The sequence below is a fragment of the Siphateles boraxobius genome, unplaced genomic scaffold (assembly GCF_051911475.1).
Source record: "Siphateles boraxobius isolate OS27281-9 unplaced genomic scaffold, OSU_SipBor_1 26, whole genome shotgun sequence".
Taxonomy (NCBI): domain Eukaryota; kingdom Metazoa; phylum Chordata; class Actinopteri; order Cypriniformes; family Leuciscidae; genus Siphateles; species Siphateles boraxobius.
The window spans coordinates 17,352,642-17,376,986 of NW_027508876.1; the positions used below are offsets into that span (position 1 = coordinate 17,352,642).

General features: G+C 36.4%; 1 protein-coding gene across 2 annotated transcripts in view; it reads right to left on the bottom strand.

Moving 5' to 3' along the window:
• cntnap2a (contactin associated protein 2a) overlaps positions 1–24,345 on the bottom strand; it is a 511,778-nt gene that overhangs the window by 485,130 nt on the left and 2,303 nt on the right. Inside the window, exon 1 of one of the 2 annotated variants that reach the window (XM_077244573.1) lies at positions 946–1,182. The exons of the other annotated variant lie outside the window; for it this stretch is intronic. The gene's annotated coding sequence lies outside the window, so the exon portion shown is untranslated. Of the gene's footprint in view, positions 1–945; positions 1,183–24,345 lie in introns of those variants that run through there. 2 annotated transcript variants of the gene reach the window in all.

The following is a 24,345-nucleotide window of genomic DNA, read 5'->3' on the forward strand; positions in this document are numbered from 1 at the left end:
TGATATTCTTCATTCCTTCTGACAATCAACAAAATATAGTGTGAGTTACAGTATGTAAAATATTTTCTTTAATTTAAAATCCACAGCTCAGTTCTCACTGCACACTACTCATGAGTATTTTTGAACAAGCTACTCTTTTACTCTTACTCAAGTAGTTTTTGGAAAAGTACTGTTTACTCTACTCACACTACATTTTTTGGAAAGTAATGGTACTTTTACTTGAGTATATTTTTCCAGTACTCTTTCCATCCCTGCACGTTACAATCAAACCCTAGAAAGTAACAGCTGCTTGTTTCCAGTCGTAGTGTACAATTGCTGGATGTATCATAATAAGTTGTTCATCAGTAACATCTAATGCAAAAAAACATGCTCTCATCTCAGACTAATTGGCCAGCCGGGAATATACTTGTGGTATATACACTCAGGATTCTTAATTAACACTCTCTGACCGTAAAATGCAAGTTAAATCTGGCAAGTTCTCCTACCCTAATATTTCTGGATGCAAAACTTCTGTTCAAAAAGAGGTCACAAAGAAATGGGAGTTATATTCTTAAAACTTTAAAATAAATTTAACATCAGAGAACACCTCAAATTTTCTTTCTCAAAAACATTCTTTCTTTTTGAACTATTGCTCAAGTTTGGCCACTGAAAATGCCATCAATGTTTCATGAAAAACTACATTTCATATAGATTAAATTAACCAAAAGTTATCAATTTTTTTATAATAATACATAAATAATAATAATAATAATAAAAGTAATCCATTAATTACATTTAATGTAACAATATAAAAGAATAATAAATCAATTAATGTAAATGATAATAATAATAATAAAATAAAAATAACAATAAATAATTCCATTGCCATAGGCACAAAAACATATTTCTTAATAAAAATTAAGCTATTTTTGTGGCTGGTAAAAAAAAGAAATCAGAAAAACAGACCTGGCCCATTTTTCGAAATATCCTATCCGAAGCAGAATGCTGAATATTTGCAGAATGCTGTATGAACAATCTCAATGGAGATTCCTGGGGTTAAGTGTCTGCTTCAAGGGCACACTCATGATCGTGCCTCCCAGTAACTCACCAGTTTATGAATCATCCTTTCTATGGCTTGAACCTTCACCCTTTAGGACAAAAGCCCAAATCTTCAACCACTATGCAGCAACCACTTCAACTATCAACAAGATAAAGCATCGGGTATGGATGATTTATGGCACCGAGCTCAGTGGGTGAAAGTTAAACTGCCCCGCAATTCAACAGAGGATTACGAAACGTCATTGATGAAACTGTACTAAAACTGCCACAGAGGTCAGGGGTAATGCCCTGGAGGGATTTTTAATTTAAGAGAAGGAGCTGGTCTTCATGCTGCCCTCTGCACTTTCTTTAGAACTTCTGCCACCAGTGTTCCAGTTTCATCTGATCACAACATCAAATCCCGACCAACACTGGATCAGAGAGATCTGTCATGCTAAAAAATGACCTCTTCTCTTTTCTCTTCTTCTGCTCACCTTGGAGGATACATTTCTCTCCATCAAAACCAAGCAAAGTGAATCTACACTTTTACTGGGTTTGTGTGTTTCTGTGTCAGATATGTCTAAGCTGCAATGAAAGTAGAGGGGGGGGGGGGGGGGGTAAAAGACAGAGGATTCAGACTCTTTTATGTGACCCAGTAAGTAGAGGGATTACAGTTCTCTCGATTAGACCGAGCTTAATCTGCCACTGCGTGTATACCATTCATCAGCGAAGATAGAGTAAAACCAAAGAGCACAGCAGGGGATGAGGGGGCGCAGTCAGGGTCTGACATCTGGCTGTAGTAACAGAGAAAAATAATCAGAAGAGAACATATAGAGTGTGTGTGCATGGGGGGAAATGAAGGATCAGGTGTAACGGGGAAAATGTTCATGGAGCTTATGTTATAGGGATCAAGCAAAAGTGCAAATGCATGATTTTATTCTGAAAATATGCCCGAAAATATCTGCGAATGCCGAAATTTATGACAGGAAAAATGTATAAAGCAACTTTATTTATTTTTAAAAGCTACAAATTACTTATATCAAGTGGACATGGCAATTCTGTTTTGCAGAATTATTTCCAGCAACTTCTCTCAAGATATTGATGGCAATAGTTTATTTAAGTATGTTGCTTAAATATTTTATTTAAGAAATCATCGGTGTAATCACTACTACAGCATTTAAAATCTCTCTTCTTGCAGGATGCTTGAAAAAAAAAAAACGAAACATTAAAGTGACCTTGAAAAATTTGTGAAAAAGGATCACTTTTTACAGTTTACGCGCGCTCCCTCGGAAATCAATAGGAATAATTAAATAAATAATAATAATAAATAAAAATAAATAAATAAATAAATAAATAAATAAATGTTACATCAAGATCTATTTTTACATTGAGAGTACTCTTCCCCAGAAATCATAATAATAAAAATAAAAATAATAATTAATAAAAGAATAAGGATAATTACTAAAGAATCAAATAAAGAAATATTAATAATTAAATTAACAAATCAAGAAACAAATTAAATAAAAATACAAATTAAATTAATTAAATTAAAAATTCAATAATTTTTTTTATTTTTATTAAAACAATTAAATACTGACTGCAGCTGACATCTGCAGTTTCATTCAGAGTGCAGAATAGAGGAGCATGTTTCCTTTCTCCCTGGCCATTGTGACTATAACTAAAGGAATGTAACTGAACACTTCCTGCATCTGGAGTTGGACTGACATGCAGGGTGTGTGTGTGGGGCGTGGGGTGTGGGGTGTGGGGTGTGGGGGGGGGGGGGGGGGCGGGTATGTGGGATACCTCCAGGAGAACCTGAGGTAAACGGCCAATAGCGAAGTGCCGTACGCAGCTGTTTAGGTGAGGCACGACACAGTGCAGTGATTATCCGTCTACTGCTGGTGGTACATGATTATCTTTTTTTCCCTTTTTTTGTCATTCTACTCCAGTGAGTGCAGGATTAATGGGGCTGATTGCTTTCTCTAGCCCCCTTCTACTTCTCTTCTCTGCTGGTACTTTCTAGCAACCCTGTGGCACAGATTCTACCTCTAAGCCCCCCCAATCACTCGAATGCAACAGGGGCGCCAATCTCCTTCTATCATGTGGAAACTAATGCCTCCAAATCTGAACAGATAAAATCTAGACGCCGCTAAACTGGAGTTTCAGAGCTGTGTGCGTGATTGTAAATGTTTCAGTTCCAGCAGAGCTTGGTTTAAACATCTCCATGATGTTCCTGCCAGAGAACAATGCTGCCCTTTTCTGTTACCCATGCCCTCGGTCTGATCTTTTCCCGAAGAGTGAACACACGAATAAGCTAAATGTGTTTACAACAGGAGTCCATTTTGCGATGTGCATCTATGGCTATTGCTGATGCACCAGGGGGTGAAGCTCTTCAGACCGGCTGTACTGGGTCATTTCATTTGTGTCCCAACATCTTTCCTCCAGCCTAAACTTACACAACTGTGATAGAGTGTGAGCTCCGGAGTATTAAAGGACTCTTAAGTGCTTGTACACTCTAGTGGCGATCAGGAAGAGAATGTGCCCTTCACAATCTCACAAGCAACACCACAAACATCTTTGTGGCATTCTGACCTCATTTTGGCATGCTGTTTAAAGGAAAAGTTTGCCCAAAAATGTTATTTATAATAATGTTCTATTAAATAAAAGACTTATAAGACACACTTACTCCACATATGGTGCTTTTTGATTTGGGACTTCCATTTGATTTGATTGTATTTCGAAAAATATAAATGTGAAACCACTACTTTTAAAGTAAATATTCATGCCAATTTATCTGCCTGATACATTGTATTATATATTTTAGCATTTGCACAGCAATTAAAACTATTTAAAAAATCTTATGGGACTGTCTGTCACTAAAAATCTCACCATATTGTGTTCAAGTTACTTGTATTCTTCAACCTCGTGATAGCAAAGGCTTACTGAATCTTTACTGAATGAGGTTAAAACAACCAGGCAACCAGATGTTTAGTCTAAGTGGTGCATGGATAAATCCGGCTATAGTATTGTGGAAAAAGTCTATTATGCTCACCAAAGACTGCATTTGACCAATGCATTTGACCAATATTATTGCCATATGTAATATCTGTTTTTCTATTTTAATATTAAAAATTTAATTAATTCCTGTAATTCCAAAGCTGAATTTTCAGCATCATTGCTCCCGTCTTCAGTGTCACATGATCCTTCAGAAATCATTCTAATATGCTGATTTTCTGCTCAAGAAACATTTCTTATTATTATCGATGTTGAAAACAGTAATATGCTGCTTGATATTTTTTTCTGGAAACCGTGACATTTTTTGCTGTACAAAAGAACAGCATTTTTATGTTGAATAGAAGTCTTTTGTAAAATCATAAATATCTATGTCACTTTAACCACATTAATGCAGCCTTGTTGAATAAAAAAAAAAATATTTAAAAAGATAAAAATTCGTATTGACCCCAAACTTTTGAATAGCAGTGTATTGATCCCTTTTAATCCATATACCGTATTCCCATATTATTTAGGGATCTCATTATGATGGTGTTTGATATGAGTCTGAGTTTACATCAAGACAGCGTGGACACTCATCCTATAAATAATAAAATCATAACTTGTTTAAACAGATCAATGCACAAATGAAGGTCTCACGGTTGTTTATAATATATTATTGAAATCAGAATTCCATTTGGTAACTAATAATTGTTACGCAGCATGACCTGAGAAAAGTAATTTAGCTCAAATTAACAGATTTTCCAGCCACACACAGCTAATAACAATAGCATCCTGACACATAGGCGGCAAAGCACACAGTAATAATCCAGTGGGCTCTCGATTGCTCTGCATGTTTAAACACCCCCACCCCTTTACTCAGCCAAAGGCTGGACAATTATCCATAAACATAGAACTGAAATGCAAGAAATAAGATGTTTAACAAGTATGACATTAAAAAGCAATCTATCAAACAGCCTTTGCAAAGCTGTTCAGTGATATTTCAGTGAATTAGATGAAGCATTGAAAATAATGCCACATGCCACCACAGTGGCAGCCTTAACACGCCTCATTAACATAAAATACCTCTGGAGCTCTACAGCTCCACCGAACGATAGATGGCTTTATTATTTGGGCTGTATGAAAAAGGAGAGCGTGCAGAAAACGACTGGTGAATATAGCACACGGCTGGTAAGCAACAAATAGGGGCGGGGTACTTTTGGTGCTTGTTATCCATCAAAGTAAGCCTGCCGAATCGCGGCTTCACCTGACTGCTGTACCTCGCAGCGATCTGGTTTCAAGCTATTTTCCACTTATAGAAGCTTAAAAGGATAGTCCACCCAACAAAGGCATTTCATTTATTCACCCTTATGCCGTCTCAGATGACTTTCTTTCTTCTGATGAACACATACCGCATTTTCTAGAAAAATAATCTCATCTCATTGAACCTTTATAATGCTAGTGTAAAGGTCCTCCAAAGATGATGTTTCAAAAACCATGCAAAATGAACACGATGGTAATCAATACGACCCTAGTTGATGGATCAATGTCTTCTGGAGCAAAACGATAGGTGTGTGAAAAATACTAATATTTTATTTTGTTAACTGTAAACAATCACTTCAGGACAACTGTCATACGTCAGTGTATTGTAAAACTTGCACAAGAAGTGAAGGAACTTCACGTGCAAGTTACATCACACTTCACAACATGCTGACTTACAAGTTTATGTCAAGAGTGAACTCATAAACCTGCGTTTGACCAATGGCTGGATGCGATGGTTTATAGTTATAAAAAAAAATCTACCACAGAGAAACACCCACAGAGAAACTGTAATAAAGTAATCTTAAAGTAATTTTTGTGAATTGTGTCCTCCAAACTAAATTGCCATAATCATATTTCTTTCTGTATGGTGGATATAAAGCCTTCACAATCAACTGGGATCCCAATCAGTCGACACGTCGACTATGTTGAACATGAGCGAATGAAAGGGAACGACTCGGTTACGTATGTAACCCTCGTCACCTGAAGGAAGTGCATCCACTTCCGTATTTATACTCAGTATGTGATGAATATCACACATGCCAATTCCATTGGCTCGTTTCAATAGTACTCGAAGATGACTGGCTCCCTGGCGTGATCCCAATCAGTCAACACGTCGACTACGTCTCCGTTCCCTCCTTCTGGGAACGAGGGTTACATACGTCACCTTTTCAACAAAGAAATGGATCGACTTCTGTCAGCTTGTTGAACACATTTTTTTATTTGGACATTTCTACCATATGATGGCTGAAGCAGCAGCGAGTGCCAAGCACGTTAAACTGTTTTCACGGTAACTAGCATTATCATTATTGTGACCAAAATTCTACAAAACTTCAGTGACGACTTCAAGTTAAAAAATCAATAAAAGTTATGCAAACGATAAAAGCTCCTTGTTGTTTCTCTGTTTGATCGATCTGAGCAACCATAAACGACGCAAAACATAGGCATTTTGAGTTTGTAATAGTGCTTCCTATGTAGAAAATCGCTTCCTGCTCTCATCTGCATTTCGCGCCACAGCAGTGACGCCATGTGCAAACAAGCTATTACACAAAACTACACTTTAATACATTCAGACAATAAAGAGTCCACTATATAATCAAGTTGGTTAAACTCTGTTCACAAGACTAGGAATTTTTCATAACTGTCATAGTTGTCAAGTGTTATACACTTATAAAATGTATTACTTAAAATAATGGTTTGATCCTTTTGTATGTTATCTTTTTACATTTTAAACAATTTCAACCATAATGGTAGATTCGATTGCAACAATTTACACCACACAGCACAAAAATGTCAACGTGCTTTATATAAAATGTTTAACTTTTTTTTCTGAGCTACAGTATATCGGTGAAAAAGCTATATACAGAAACTGAATCTCAAAAAAAATAATTCTACCTTTAAAAGTATCTACTTAGTGTGACAACCAGGACCCCCTTCCTGTTTAATAGTGTGCTGTTTAATTGATGTGGTCTGTTCTGTAGCTACACTAACCCTTGAGGTTGTTTTCATTGCTTATGTGTCTGTTTGCTCTGAGAAGAGAGGTGAGGGGTTTTTAATGACTAGCACCTCTTCAATATATCATACCTGAAAATATTTGTGCTCGGGTCTTGTTCGAGCGACTACCATAGCAACTGTTCACAAAGGTGCTCTACGGGACTGTGAGTGATGCAGCCGAGCACATCACAGTGAGCCGTGCGCCTTTGAAGAGCTGGAGAGGCAAAGTCAGGACACTGCCAGCACTTCAGAGATTCACAAACACACACCTCTATTATTTACAAGGAGGTTATTTACTGCCTGGTAATTCTCAGTAATGAGGCATTTACTCTGGTAACATGATTTCCCAACATAGGAGAGATGTGTGAATCTCAATAGCTTACAACATGTATGAAATTCAGAGGATTTATCTGGTGCTTTAACTGAAAATCTTGCTCTCCACTATAGCACAAATCTAGCATGTCATGTCTTATTTTTATGGACAAGTACAAGATTTTTAGTGACTAATGATAATCATTGCAAACAAACCATACGGACTGTTTTTTTTTTGGGGGGGGGGGGGGATTTTATGGTGCTTTTTTGACTTGTAGCGTTGCATTGAAAAAAGTAGCACAAAGGGTTTTGTCAAAATCATTAAAGGGGACATATCATGAAAATCTGACTTTTTCCATGTTTAATTGCTATAATAGGGTTCCCAGTGCGTCTACCAACCCTGAAAACGTGAAAAGTGACAACCCAGTAACTTTGTTTGTTTCTCTGCAATCATTTCAAAAATTAAGCCGATCTGATTTTGCTCCCCTTCTGACATAGGAAGGGGATCTTATTATATTACTGCCCCTTAATCTGCACGTTTACAACCACGGCGCTGCCATTTGGTTTACGCGACAACAGTCTAACCATTTCTAACTCAATGGCAAAAGTTCGAGCAAAGCATGCAAACTGTTCTGTCGTTGGCTGTACAGAATACTGCTTGACCAAAAAAATGTCAGAGATGTCTTATAAAGACCTGGGAAATGTGTCAACTTAAAGTTAAACATAAAAGTACATGCAAGTCGATGAGATTAATCAATGTAACTCCACAACAACTACATCCATGTATCCAGTAACCATTCAGAAACGTCCAGGTGCAGCCTAAAAGTTGTAACCTATTCCTGAGTCTCTCTATAAGGCTTAACTCCGCTACTGGTTATTTCTGAGATTTTGGATGAGTGAAAATCGTGTGTTTTTTTATTGTATCCGAAGCTCATAAGGATCGGCCGTCTTCTGAACAGGGACGGGGAGCAGCAGCTTATTTGTACTTAAAGGGACACACACAAAAACGGCGCGATTTTGGTCACACCCAAAAAGGGCCAACTTTGACAAGCTATGATAAATGATCCGTGGAGTGTTTTGAGCAGAAATTTCACAAACACATTCTCGGGACACCATAGATTTATAATACATCTTGTGAAAATGGGCATAATATGTCACCTTTAATTTCACCAACACCTTTTGTTTTTGATGGAAAGAAAAATATTCCTTTTAGAAGGCTTGCGACAATGCAGAAAACCAAGCTAAAACATCTACATATTGCTTAAGTAAACATACAATGGCCAAACTATCATATTAAACTCCCTCACTGAATTCCAATGATTTTAGTAAACACCTACAGTAGCCAGACACCTACACTATTAATACAAGAAATGCAATGCAAAAGAATTGTTGTTGGCCCACACCTCGAGAGAGAAACAAAAATTGAAGAAATACCATCATCTGTAAATATTCATAGTTTTATGTTTGCTCAGAGCAAGTGGAAGGCAGTCATAAGCTGACCTAGTTGTTGAAGTTAAAATTCTGTAACTTGCTGATTTGTCTGAGGTACAATACACAAGGGTACCGCTTAGTGGGAAAAGAAAAACAAAGAAATGCTTATGAACAAGAAAGTCTTTTGGGACTGTGTAGATTCACACGCACACACTGGCACGTAGAATATAATCATACAGCAGTCATTTTTCATAACATGAAGAATACCCAAATGGGAAATAGAAAATTGTATTCTCATAGTCGTTTCTAGACGCATTACATTACATAGCTATACTAGTAGGGATCACTTTAAAATAAAATGATTCTACATTCAGACTTGCATACTCTAAAATCAATTAGACTAGAATGAGGGTTGCCTCATACTACTCAGACTGTTCTTCTAACCAGTTACAACTGGGCTATGATCAAGCCAGTTTCATATTCACCTATCGGATGCACTTTATGTATGTGTAAGTGGTTCAAAACTAAAACATATCAAAACCAGGCAGCCTACCCTATTCTCTTGAATGAAGCAATATCAAAATGTCAGTGTCATATGCCAGTCTACCTGCATCAAATGGAAAGCATGGACTTTCTGATAAATAATGGATAGGACTGAAGAGAAGCTTTAGGCCTGATCCACACAAGTCCCTCATGTGTTGGAGGCTGGCCAAGGATACCTAGCTCACTCAGCTTCCCGTTCAAAACACAAATCGGCCAAACAAAATCAACTTAGCAACATAACAAAATGGAGGTTTTTCTTGCATTCATTACTGGGGAAAAATCCACTACAAAACGATTTTACATGGTAGTACTGTACATATTTAAAACACATGGTATTGTCAAGTGTTATACGATATAAATACGGGACGCATGATTGTTGAGGGGAAATGTTTCTCGTGTCGGTATACGCTAAAATCCCTTTTCGTACCGGAGGTTTTCTTATTAAAGGACGAAATTTCCTTCGGCATCTGATTCTTTGGAAAACGCGTCAGTGAATCAGTTTTACGATGGTCGATCAGTCACATTTCGACATTTGCAGATTCCGTTTAAATGAATGGGTTGTGCTGTAAAATGAATTACACCTGTCGTAAATGTAAGGTTATTATAATATCAATACTTTCTTAATAATGAATCAGTTAGTAATCTGTGTTAGCCTACTTAAGAAGCAATTTATTTTCCAGACTGTAGAAGAAAAACACTAAACATATTATGTATCCAGTTGTACAATTATGTGATAAAAAAATCCATTTCTAATTCAAAGGTCTGTTAATTATGCATATTAAATTTGAATGAATTTGAAAATTGAATGTCTCAGAACATCTTTTCATATGTATATATGTGCACTTCTGACAGCTCATATTACAGTAATTCTTTTAAGATTTACCTGTAGGTACTATAACCAAACATAATTAAGGGGGGAAGCCCCAAGGCATGAAGTTGATTGAAACGTCAGAGCTTTGTATAATTGGATAAGGGGATTGATTCATTCTCTCCTACAACATTAATTGTTACAAAATCCATATTTCAAAGCGGGCATTTTAATTGTATTACCTCCATTTCACGTTATTTATTAATTACAGAGTTGACCTCACTGTTTAATCTAAACCCTCTGCAATATCAGTCCAGTGCAAACAAGCATCTCTCTTTAGATATGAGCTTAAATTGACAGTAAATGTATATCTGTCTGTGATCTCTGAAATACAATCAAGGGCTAATAAAACTCATGCAAGTGCAAAAACCAAACAAAACACAGTGTCACCTTGAGTTTCAGACAGCTTTAAATCTGTGCATGATTTTGTATAATACAAAAGTTTTTACATTTCAGTAACCACAAAAGTTAGATTTAGAAGTTAACACATTTCACATGGTGCCAAGTAGATATACTATAACAACAGATGGTATGTGAGTACTTCCTGATATCAGTTTTGGGTGGTATATAAAAAAAAAAATACCACCCCATCTTACCCTGTAGTTACAATAGCCTTTAGCTTGTAGTTATAGCTATATGCAGGTAGGTCTACTTTGGCAGGTATACCCAGCAGACACACATTTTCAATTAATGTGGCTTTGATACCAATATTTTTTTTATTTTTTTTAGGCATTTGTTCTTTCTTCCCTGCTGGCAAAAAGTAGCAGAAATTGAAATGTGTTTTTAATATTCTCTTCTAATAGTATAAAATAGCACAATCCCAGAATCATACTGAAATGTATGAAAGTCTCATATGTTGAGGACTGGAATAACCTGTACATCTTGACATTCATAAATCAAATGTGTTTACACATATTCATAAAAATCGTGTTGCTCCACCACGAAAAGGAACAACGATACATAACTCCTATCAAGCTCAATTTGAGACAGATTCACGCAGGGGGGTCCAAATATGTACCAGAGTTAAGTGTGTTAATTTATGGCTGTTTCCTAGAGAGGGGGCAGAGATTCCCCTGAGACTCCTGCTACAGCAGGTAGTGATATATTTGAATAATAATGCAGAACTACTTAAACTTGGTCCCGTGTGTGGTTAAACCTGGATGTGCGATTAGCATAGAGACTTGGCACAGGTTTGAGGAGAATCTAAAAAAGACTGAATGAGAGCTGTAGGACACATCAACCCTTGCAACATTTTTAGCAACCCAGGCCCAATGAAAAAAAAACATGCCTGTGGCGACATTTCTGCAAAAGTGATATTACATTGCTGCTTCTTGTTACGTTTCATGACACTTTGAGTGAGTGGCGCTTTAAAGCATATTCAGTTTTATCCAAAACTGATTAACATGAATCTGGCAACATTTTATTACTTGGGTTGTTATACGAGTCGCAGAAATTTGTAAATGAAATGTGGCGCTTAAAGTGCGTTCAGTTTTATCTGAAATAGATGAATGTGAATCTGACAATGGTCTTATTGAGTTGGTTGTTGTACGTATTGCGGCAGTTTCGAAATGAAATATGCGGTGAGTGACGCTAAAAGGATAATGCTCTATCGTACACTAATCCCTACCCTAAACCCAACCAATAGTGTTAAAACAAAAACAAACATGAGATAAAAACACATATTTTTGTAGCAACCATTCCTTTTTGTCTGGCTTCTACACTTTTTGAGCACTGGCAACATGTGTTTCATGGGACTTGCAAGAGCAATGCTGTACCAGGTGAGCTACAGAGCAAGTTTACTATGTCAGAAAAGCCATACATAAAGCTAGTTATGTGATATCAACATAAAAATGTATTAGTTTACAAATCATGCACTATTGTAGACTTGCTTTGTGGTAATATCATAGTATTGCTGTGCAAGGAACCTTGGAAAAAATTAGCCTTGGTTAATCGAAAATATGCCCCTGTAATCATACTTTGTGTGAATAGGAATAAAGGTTGTTGGTGTTCTACTACCTCTAATGTTCATTTCAGCTGGAAACTGCAGTAAATTCTATATATAGGCTATATTTTTGGAGAAAAATCTGCATTGATCCTGAACAGCAAGCTGTTAGACCAGTACATCACCACTCTTAAGCATAATAAGCTAATAATCATCAAAGCGCTCAGTGGACACTAAACAGCTTGCTGAATGCAAATTACGCATCTTTATTCTAATCTTAAGTTGTGGTGTTAATTATCTAGGTCTGACAGGGCCTGCACTTGTAAACAGTATGCTTGTGTGCCTCCATCGACCGCTCGCTAAGTGCACCTGGTCATCTGGACAGGTTAGTAGGTGCTACTGTCTGTTATTTCATGAGATAGTGGTGCACAGTTGAGTACATCCCCCCTACACACACATACATGATCTCTCTGTGAGGCTACGTGTAACACATGGCCCTTTAGTAGTGTACTAAGAGCCTCTCCATCTCCCATTATGGCTCTGGCTGGCACATGCTATTCACCAACTAGCGCTTCTCTAAAAATACCCCGCACTGACCAAGCAGGGCACTCGCTTGGGATACATTGACAAGTATAAACAAGTCAAGAAGCCTTTTTTAAATGCTGCCCCCCATGAGAGAGATAAGCAAGGCAACACTGTTTACTTAGCAAATTAGTTTGCAAGCTAATGGGCAGCTATCCCTCTAGCCACCCTAGTAAATGATATAAAGCCATAAGTGGCTCTCAGAGCTTTCAAAAGAGAGATAGTAGAGCCCTTCGAAATCCTCCACATGTCCGTCTGTTTATGTAGCCATGAAAAAGGTACATGATGACTGGTAAAGCTAATGGAAAGAGCTCGAAAGCATTATTTGAATAAGTAGTTTGGAAGCTTGTTTTCTGAAAGTCTTAAATGGATGCAGAGCTACTCACAGCTATATTACTTTAGAATAGTGAATTGCAGTTCTGTTCGACAGGGAAATAACAATACTAAACACAACTGATAAAATGTATCAAACAATCATATATAGTTTGATAGCGAAATGAATGGGTATATCAATTTTTAAAAGTAAGAATAAAAGGTATCTTTTTGTTGTTAACTTCTAAAGCTGTACATCCAGTAAAACATTGTTTTTGGTGCAAATTCTTCAGTCATTTAGAAGAAGTAGCTAGATTATGCATATGCCAATATGGACAGGTCGTATGACATGGACATCCTCAAACCATGAACAAAACTACACAAGGTACTTTAAAATATGACCCTGTCTACATTATATTAATGGTTTATGTCCATCACAATGCACATTTTGTGTAGTGAATTCACCAAAATAACAGCTGGGTTTCCATTGACATATTTGTATGCACATTTTGAGACATTACATACAAATTGATGAATGTAAACACCAAGATTTGAGTCAAATTTCCAAAATGTGAAACAAAATTGTGAAATATTATTATTATTTAGTGATTTCAAAAAACTATGGAAGCCTGTTTCTGCCACGGAATAAAACAATTTAAAAGTTAATTGTGACTTTTTATCTCACAAATCACTTTTTTTCCTCACAATTCTGACTTTTTGTCTTGCGATTCTGAACTTTTTCTCACAATTGAGAGTTTATATTTTATAGACTTCTTTTCTCAGAATTGTGATATATAAACTCCCTATTGTGAGTTATGAATTCAAATTCTGAGGGGAAAAAGACTGACCTGAAGTCAGAATTGAAAGTTTATATCTCACAATTCTGACTTTATAACTAGCATTTGCATGTTTATCAAGCAATTCTGAGGAAAAAAAGTCACAAATACCTTTTTTATTTTTTATTCAGTGGCGAAAGCTTTTATAAGATACAGTTCTTATTATTATCAATGTTGAAAACAGTTGTGCTGCTTGTTATTTCGTGATATATTTTTTCAAGATTCTTTGTTGAATAGAAAATGTTTAAAAAATATTTGAAACAGATTTTTTTTGTAACAATGTAAAAGTCTTTACTGTCACGTTTGAAAATTTACTGCATCCTTGCTGAATAAAAGTGTTAATTTATCATGTGTTTTGCCTTTTTATTGAGATACAACAGTAAAGAGAATTGATAAGAAGCAAAGTGGAAGAGAGAGGTGGACACGAGCCAGGCCTGGAACTCGGGTCGCCTGCAGCACAACAGCTTAATATCTCAAAGTGCTGCCCATGAGGTTATTGGCTCCAACATAAAAGTATTAATTTCTTACAGACCTAATGTCTGACCCCAAACCTTTGAATGATAGAGTATGATTTTTGTTGGTTCGCCACAGTATCTCCAGTATCTCAGTATCTGTGAGCTGAAGCGGAAAAGCACTGATTTTGATTCATCACAAAAAACATGTACAAACACCCCTTACAATTTTTGCATAAAAACCCAAGCAACATTTAAAGATCACAACAGTCTTGGTAACAACAGTAACCTGCTGTTTCTCTTCTAGCAAGGACCATTTGCAGCTGACATCTATAGGAGGGAGATAATTTCCTCCTTTACCTCTGTGGCGGCCAAAGCTCAGGGCCATTGACATTCAGCGTGCAGGAGGGAAGAGTGCAGAGACGGGCATAAGAGACAAGGGAGAAAAGAGAAATAGGAGCAGTCTTAGGCAAGAACCTTACGCCTCTGCGTGGAGATGTAATCTGCAGGAGCATATGGGGCAAATTCTCCCCACGACCGCCTGAGTCAGTCCACTGCACTTCAGGTTTATTATAGGGACCACAATGGAGAGAATGCGGGGTGGGTGTGGGGGGGAAGGGGGGGGGGGGGGGGGTTGGAGCTGTCATAGCCAATCACAGGAAATGACAGTACTGCCTCGAAACATACAGGCAGCACTTTTGTTTTATTATGCACGGCTCGCTTTGATTTGTGCAGGGTGAGTACTATATCCCAGCACTGGCATTACACCAAGGAATCGTATGGGTTGCAGCACTCCGCACGGCATAGTGCATTAGTAATTGTCCCTTAGATTAATTCATGAGCCTGAGGATAAATCGCCAAGTAGTAGACTAAGAGATGAACTTTGGTGCCATTCGTCAGATGTTTGACATGTATTACTGAGCAAAATGAAGAGCAGATGCAGAGCATGAAAGCGTACGTGAAGATCAGAGAGGAAGAACAGAGGGACTCAAATTTTTAGGATTATGAGCACTTCTGCAGGGCAATCAATAAAAATTCATTCTGATAAAACATTTAGAAGAGCAAAAATGACTAAATATCTGTCATTGGACCGGGTAGTTGATTCATCCAGGCTGCATTTTTAAAACGACATGCTGATGGGTTGTGCCCCCGAAGAATAAGCAGAGTACGCCTTTGATGAAAAATTCAATTATAAATAAGATGTGTTAAGAAGAAGAAATTTGATATCGTTTTTGATCCAATTAGATATCTCGTCTTGCTCTCTAAGAGCACAGTTAAGCATTCTGTAAAACTTCAAATGTAAAAGTTTGAAAGTTTGTCACCCACACATGACCGTGTTCGATACAGAACCGCACATCTTAACAAATGCCTAGCATACTAGCATCACTAAGCATTGCAGCTTTCCTAATATCCCCCTCTTCTCTCTGACTGAGTTATTTAGGGGATTAGCAGACCATTATTTGTATTTATTTATTTATTTGTTCATTTATTCATAGTGCACTTTGTCAAAGCTTAGCAGAGGCATTTTTCTGGCTGCGATTAGACATGCCTTTAAAATATGCAAAATATAAAAGTGGGTCTATGTTAGACAAGAAGTTAAGCCTTCTCAAATTTTACTCATTTTGTGTTCAACTGGCGACATGAAATAAAATTAAAAAATTATATTAAATATAATAAATGTGTGTGTGTGTGTGTGTGTGTGTGTGTGTGTGTGTGTGTGTGTGTGTGTGTGTGTGTGTGTGTGTGTGTGTGTGTGTGTGTGTGTGTGTATGTGTGTGTGTGTGTGTGTGTGTGTGTGTGTGTGTGTGTGTGTGTGTGTGTGTGTGTGTGTACTGTGTGTATACTGTGTGTATATCTATCTATATATATATATATATTCCATCCACAAGTTTGGGGTTGAGACGTTTTTTTTTCTTTCATTTAAACAATATGCAGTAAAAACAGTAATATTCTGAAATATTATTACAATATTATTACAAATTAAAATATATATTTTACATTTTAATGCATTTTATTCCTGTGATTGCTAAGTTAAATTTTCTGCATCATTACTCCAGTCTTCAGTGTCACATGATCCTTCAGAAATCATTCCAATATGCATATTTGGGGCACAACAAAACATTTCTTATATTATCTATGTTGAAAACATAGATTTTGTTGAGATTTTGAGATTTGAGATTTTGTAGAATCCATGATACATTTTGTTGTTCGGATTTTTCATGAACATAAAGTTAAAAAAACAGCATTTATTTGAAATAGAAATTGGTAACAATAAAGGTCTTTACTGTCACTTTTGATCATCCTTGCAGAATAGAAGTATTAATTTCTTTCAAAACTCTTACTGACCCCAAACTTTTGAACGGTAGCCTATATACATGAAATCTAAATTATATATGCTACCTTCTTACTGTGAACAATTCATTGGTGCGATTGGAAACATCACTTCATTACTCCACTTTTATGTTATTGTTTGTTTATTAACCACCATGAGTATAATCATATGTTGCAAATAATGTGTATATGCTTATGATGAGAACAACCAGAGTAAGATTGTTTAAATTTAGCTTTAGGTGTCGTTATCTTGACGTGATTTTATATTTTGTGGATTTCAATGCTATACAGGATACTCTGGCACAATGATATGGATAATCTCCCCTTGAACACTCCGATTATTATTGTGGAAATGAGGCTGCATATTTCCCAAAGGTATAGGAGTGTGTTTGTTTAGTGAATGCAGCTACAGCATGACAAATTCCCTTCTACAGAGGCTACAGTTTCTAAATCTCTAAGCTTGCTTACTTTTCCTAAACACATACACAGATATGGACATTTGCTCATCCCTCTTTCACCCTGAGATTTGCTCCAATTTCCATCATCAACATTTCTGACCATAGTAATCCAAGGTCATTATTAGAGAGCAGACCGTTAAACCCTGGTAGTGAGATGTATTGTGAACGGCTCATTTCTACATTATGTGCTGGATTTTACCCGCATCCAGTGGCGGAATAAGTGCAACAGAAACTGCGAGTCTGTGTCCTGCCTATTTGCCGGTGTAGAAACAGCTGGGGTTTATTTCAAAAATCTTAGCATACAGAGCCTTCTAATGGAGCAGTCAAAATGTATTTTTTTCATTCACAGCTGTGATATATATTGTTTAATTATAAATGTACTTTTTTTTATTTATTTATTTATTTATTTGATATGGACATAACAACAGCATTGGACGAACCAGATACCTTGTTTTCAGTGTTATAGCAAAATTGCTAATTTGCAACACTTGTCCATAGGAGACAACACATGTCACCAATCACAACACAAAAAAGTAAAGTAAAAATAAATACAGTAGTAACAAAGATTAGCAATACAAAACATCACTATACATGTTATACAGCATTAGCATGTGTGCAGCTTTGACTTGACTTTAGCCACTGTTTTAGACCTCTATCGAAGCTGGGCATGTCTGTCTGCAATTTTAAGTCAGTGGGCAGAGAGTTCCATAGTCTTGTACCGTTATAAGAGAAACTTGACTGACCGATAGATTTCATACATTTTGGAAGAACACAGTCCCCACTGACTGAGGCTCTGGTGGATGGTCTAAGTGAACCTTGACGCCTACGAATGAGAGCAGAAAACAGTGGCGACACATTGCTGTTCAGACATTTAAAAACCAATTTCAAAATACTAAAATTTATAAAATTTTCAAAAGTAAAAAAATTATGTCTATGAATTATGTCACAATGATGCGATGTCACAGGTTTTCTATCAAAAACCTTTACCGCCTGCTTGTACTGTGAGACAACCGGCTTTAGTATTGACGGGGATGTTTGTGACCAAGATGTTACGCAGTAGGACAGATGTGGAAAAATCATTGCATGCATATATAACCGGGCGGCCTGAAAAGATAATTCCTTCCTAATGAAACGGAAACAGTTCAAATTAGATTTAACCTTTTTACAAATGTTTTTGACTTGACTCTGAAATTTGAGATTGTTGTCAATAATTATCCCAAGATATTTAACCTCTTCTTCTTCTTGAATAATTTCATTGTTTATGCTTACTTCAAAAGTACTATCTGAGGGTCGTTTTTTATTTGAGAAACAAATAGCAACAGTTTTCTTCACATTTAAGGTCAGGTGAGACAATTCAAACCACTTTGAGATATCTGTTAGGGCTAGTGTCAGCTTCTGCGCGGCTATGGCTGAGGTTCTAGCAGATAGATGGACAACTGTATCATCTGCATACAGCTGGCAGTTGACATCTTTGCAGCTATCAGGGAAATCATTGATGTACATTGTAAACAGCAACGGCCCCAGCACTGATCCCTGAGGAACCCCCATATTGTTAGGGCAAAGAGCTGACATCACCCCATTTACCTTTACGCACTGTTGTCTATCCTCAAGATATGATTTTAACCAAGCTAATGAACTAGGTGACATTTTGAAGAGCTGGAGTTTGTTAATAAGCACACTGTGATCCACTGTGTCGAAGGCCTTTTTCAAGTCCAAGAATACCGCACCAACTACTTGCCCTTTATCTAGAGACCCTTTAATCTTCTCTAGCAAGTAACAATTAGCTGTTTCAGTGCTGTATTTGCGCCTAAAACCAAACTGTTGAGGATGCAGCAGCTGGTTTGACTCTAGATGATCAATAAGTTGTTCTGCAATAACCTTCTCCAGGATTTTGGACACAACTGGTAAAATTGCAATAGGCCTATAATTATTGGATGTATCCTAATGTCTTTAGAGCAATGAATATTTGGTCATATTTGTCTTCTAACATAAGCTAATACGCCGTAGAAATCTCAGAGCAGCCCCAAAACATTATCTCCACATCTCAATTAGATAATTTTTGGCTTTCATAAGAATCAGCTTGTTTGGTTGTAGCCTCAGGGCTCCCAAATACTGTTTCTTTAAAATCTATTATGACTGAGTTGTTTTCATTTGTAACTTCCCCTTGTATATCGTGGGTATAGCGCCCTATATTCAGTTTAAAAAAAAAATCTGTGACAAGTCCATTGCATCTTGAATAGAACTTTATATATTCGTATCCATCTAACCATCAATCTATCTATCTATCTATCTATCTATCTATCTATCTATCTATCTATCTATCTATCTATACACATATACTTATATACACACATATACTGTATATACACATATACATACACACATTTGTATTTGTGTGTGTGTGTGTGTGTGTGTGTGTGTGTGTGTGTGTGTGTGTGTGTGTGTGTGTGTGTGTGTGTGTGTGTGTGTGTGTGTGTGTGTGTGTGTGTGTGTGTGTGTGTGTAAAGTATACAGATACATTTCAGGAACGTTTTTGCATGGCACCGTAAGAATGTAATATATTATTAATAAATCATGCAGAACACGATCTAATTGCATATTTTTGAACATCCATTCGCGCAGCTTCTAGATATTGTTTGGCGGGACCACAGAGGTCTAAAAATTGGTTTAGTCAAAATAAATGGATACATGCACTAGAATAGAATATTAGAACAGAGAAAGATGCTTTTTTTTGCCTCCCAGAACGGTGAGGTTACATCTCCTACCAGCAGGGGGCAACTGCCAACGCTAACCAGCCAAACCTTGACCCCTGCAGTGAAACTTTATTGTTTAATTAAACATGTAAAATGAATAAGATTAATACATCAGGGTGTGTTTAAAACAAGTTCATGGGAAATTAGTGAAGGTTAAGTCATTGCACTTAAAATAATAGCACTATAAATGTATTTTTACTGATGCAGGATTGATAATGTATTTGCTTCAAATAGATGTTGACTATATGAGATTGTTTTTAATTTTGATACTGAATGTACACTGATATTCACAGCAGTATGCCTATGAGTTGGGAGTGCTTTCGCTTTATTACTGGCCTGCTTTAAGAGACCAGAGCAAATGCACTCGGAGTAGCATCCACTGTGCTATTAGATGAAAAGCTCACTCCTGTGTCTAGAGCCTATAGTCATAACAGCATCTCCACTGCCTGGAGAAAAGGGAGAGAAATTGTGCGTGTGCGCAACTGAATACTTCTATATGTGTGCGTTATAAAAGTGTGTAAGTGAGATAGAGAGGAAAATAGCATATGTAAGAGACAGAGTCAGACAGTGAGCAAGAGGGAAAGAGAGAATAACAAGATAGATGTGTGTTTGTCTGTGTCATTCGAGGTAACATATGGAGAAAAGTCGATCAGACACAGCTCAGGTCTGGAAAAGGAAATATTTTTGATCTGTCAAATGCTTATCAAAAAATATTTGGGGGTTTATATAAATACTTTCACTGATGTGAAGGAAGCCCTTTTTAACCCTTAAATATACCATGATTAAAGCTGCAATATAAGCTTTTATCCACCTCATATGTAAAAAACAAAAAAGGTAATTGTGACTTTATATTTGTCACGCTTTCTATGTGTTTAGTTATGTTATGTGATCTTGTTTCCCCCTGTCTTTAGCTGCGTCCCAATGTGCATACTATCCATCCTAAATAGTATGTGACATTAGTAATTGTCAATACTATTTAGGGTATAGTATGCACATTGGGACGCAGCTTTTGTGATTTTGGTTTAGTCCTGTTAGTTTTCCCGCTCCTCGTTTGTGTTCAGTTTCTTCACCTGTGTTCAGTTAATTAATCCCATTAGTCCCAGTTCTTTTAAGCCTTGTGTTTTCCCTCAGTGTTTGTTGGTCGTCGTCCTTGTATGGTTGTGTTTTCTGAAGTCATGGAGTTTTGTTCTTTTGTTCCTGTATGTTGCAGAAAGTTAAGTTTGTAAATAAATCAACTATACTGCTATTCTCGTGTCCTCGTCTTCGGCAACCTGCATACAACCTGACAATATTTCACCACTGCATCTCATAAGAAAAAAACAACAACTATTTCTCATAATTGTGATGTTGTACATCTTGTGATTCCAACTTTATTTCTCGTAATTGTGAGTTATTTCTCGCTGTTAACTATAAATCTCACAATTGTGACTTAACATCCTAACAACTAGGATACATAATTGAAACTTTATCACAAATCAACTTTGTATATCAGAATTGTAACTATTCTCATAGTTATAACTTTATATCTCACATTTGTTATTTCCTGTAAATGCAACTCTGTATCTCACGACTTCAATTTATACATCACAATTGCAATGCTTTTTCTCAATTTCAACTTCATATCTCATCCTTCTGAACAACTTTTTAAAACTGATATTGTTATTTTGATTGCAACCTTAAATCATTGCAACTTTATTTTGCACAATTGCGACTTTGTAGCTCAGAAGTGTGACTTTAATTGTGACTGTTGCTAGTAATTGTGACTATATCTCACATTTTCAACTTTATTTCTCATAATTGCAACTATTTCTCACAATTGTGTTTTTATCTCACAGTTGCGACTCTCTCAAAATTGATTTCACATAGCTGGAACTTTATTTCTCACAATAGCAACTTTGTATCTCAGAATTGTGACTATTTCTCTCATAATTATGACTTTGCCTTCAATTGTGACTTTATCTCTGAAATTTGCAACTTTATTTCATATAACTGAAACTTTATTTCTCACAATTGCGACTTTGTATTTCAAAACTGCAACTAATTTTGTTTTATTTGTGATGTTATCAAAAAAATAACTTTGCCCCCATTACTCATTATTCCATTTAACCTGCACTACATCCTTATTTTCATACTGAGGATTTTTATTTTGTTCTTATTGCTTGTTTATTCTTATTCATACTGCATGTGTGTATTGTATCTTACTGTACTGTGCATTATTGCTGGTGTATTGTTTGTTCTTACTGGTTTGTCCTTTATTGTGTATTCATTATTTATTTTCTTTGTAATTTATTTTCCTTATGCTTTTTTTTTTTACAGACTCTTTTTTTCCTTTTTTGTATTTATTGTCCTTCCTCCCTGTCCTTATGGAGAGGAATGGACCAAATATGTCATTGTAATAAAGTACATATGATAATAAAGATCTTGAATCTTGTTATATCTTGTGAATAACTTTATTTCTCAAAACCATGACTTATTTCTTGTTTTTTTGCAACTTCAAATGGTTTTCTATCTCACAATTGCAATTTTGTTCTCACAATTGCAACTTTATTTCTACAACTGTGACTTTTTTCCCTGTAATTCTCACTATATATCTTATATTTTTCAACTTATTTAATTTTCCTAACTGCGACTCGCACACTTGCATCTTTCTAAATTGACAACCATTCAATTTATACTGTACCTCACAGTTTCAACTTTATTTCTCACAGTTTCAATTTCATATCTCAAATGTGATTTACATATGTTTCTAAATGTGAACATTTACATATACATATACACTAGAATCATGCAAAAGCGGATGAGCAATAACATACATTAGGGGTTTTATCGAAACTGTCTCAACCTACATCCTCATATCTTCTCTGATTATTCTCTTGTAATATGATTGTTCTACTGACTAAACAAGAAAGGTCTTGATCACCACACAAACTGCATTTGCTTAATGTCAAAACGAAAACAAACAGAGAATTTTAAAAGGTCAGTTTGACTTTCTGGCCTTGTGTACAAACTTATCTTGATTAATACAAGACAAACCGCTTTACTAGAGAGCGTTTCCCCTTCAAATCAATTTCATATCAGTCATACAAAACTAGAAAGGCATGCCTCATTAGGAGGGTTGTAGAATCTGTGCACCTCTGCCAAAGACAAATGTTGTTATTTCAGCTTGGCACTGCATTCAAGTTGTTTTTTAAGGTCCCTTATTACCCAATTTACTAACATAAATAAGTGAATTAATCTTTCAGGGACTGCCTGCACAGATGCCTGCCATTTACTTTTAAGTGGGAAAAGTTTTGAAAGAGAAATGAGACATCATAACAATTATAAAGACAAAGAAATAAACGAATGCAAAAAGCAGCTTTTGCATTATATTCACCTTACCAAGTAGCCTTAAACACAGCTGCATCAACCTTGTTTTGTAAGGACAAGCAAATTGGCTTGAACTCAGGTGACCAAGCATTGCAACCTGAGGCAGCAGTCTTGTTTTCCCATAGGGTGTGCAACTGAAGAACTGAACCAGGCGAGTGGGTTTCATTTCACTGTTTTCCTATTGTCTAGGTCTTAATTGCTATTCTTTTTGCAAGTCCTTTGTTTCTATCTGTCAAATAAATCCATTTAGTTGATTATGGGTAACTACTTTTGTTCTAAGCAATTGCTGCATCTAACAGAAAGAAGTGCAGCGTTATTGGGGTGACATCATATATCCAAAGAAGATATTAATAAATAACATTTTGTTGATTAACACAATTTGAATTAGCGTCTCGAGATGAATCTCAGTGAGAGTAGTCTCACTCCCTGAGCAATATCCACAGTGACATGTTCACATTCCACTAAGATAACTTTGCTCCCGATCAGGTCATTGAGCTGCCACTTTGACTCGGTGTGGCTGTTACAGAGAGAACAAAATCCGACAGCAAGCCGCGCCGATCATGTACATGACGTGATTAAGGAAATCACACTAATCGCCATCCATTGCCTGGACTAATTATAAATGATTCTGGCTTTTTTTTTGCTGCGGTGAAACTGAAGTGAACCAGAAAAGGCTCCATCTAACTTTCATTCTCAGCAGCAGTCCCTCATATAAGCCAAATCAATCCAGTTACCTCTTCTTTTTAATCAGACCTGCGAGAGCTCGTAGGGAGATGGATGTTTATATCAAATGCTCCGGTGGTCTTGGCTAACAAAGAGAGAAAGAGATTTCAAAAACCTCTGCAGCTCAATTAACATTTGCAAAATTTATCTCAAACATCCATCCATCTGTCAGAGGGAGAATCAACTATCTCAGCTACTTAGTTTCTCTCCCACATGTAGCCACAGAGCTGGAAAGATCCATTAAAAAAACAAAAAAGAATGATCTTGTTGATTAATCATTGTTTTGGCACCTTTTATTCAAGTGAGTCTTGGCTGCTTCTAATTTTGGTCCATTAAATGAGTGACTATTCCAGGCTGTTAATCTTATTATTCCTGGCTATACCTGAAGTCAGTCC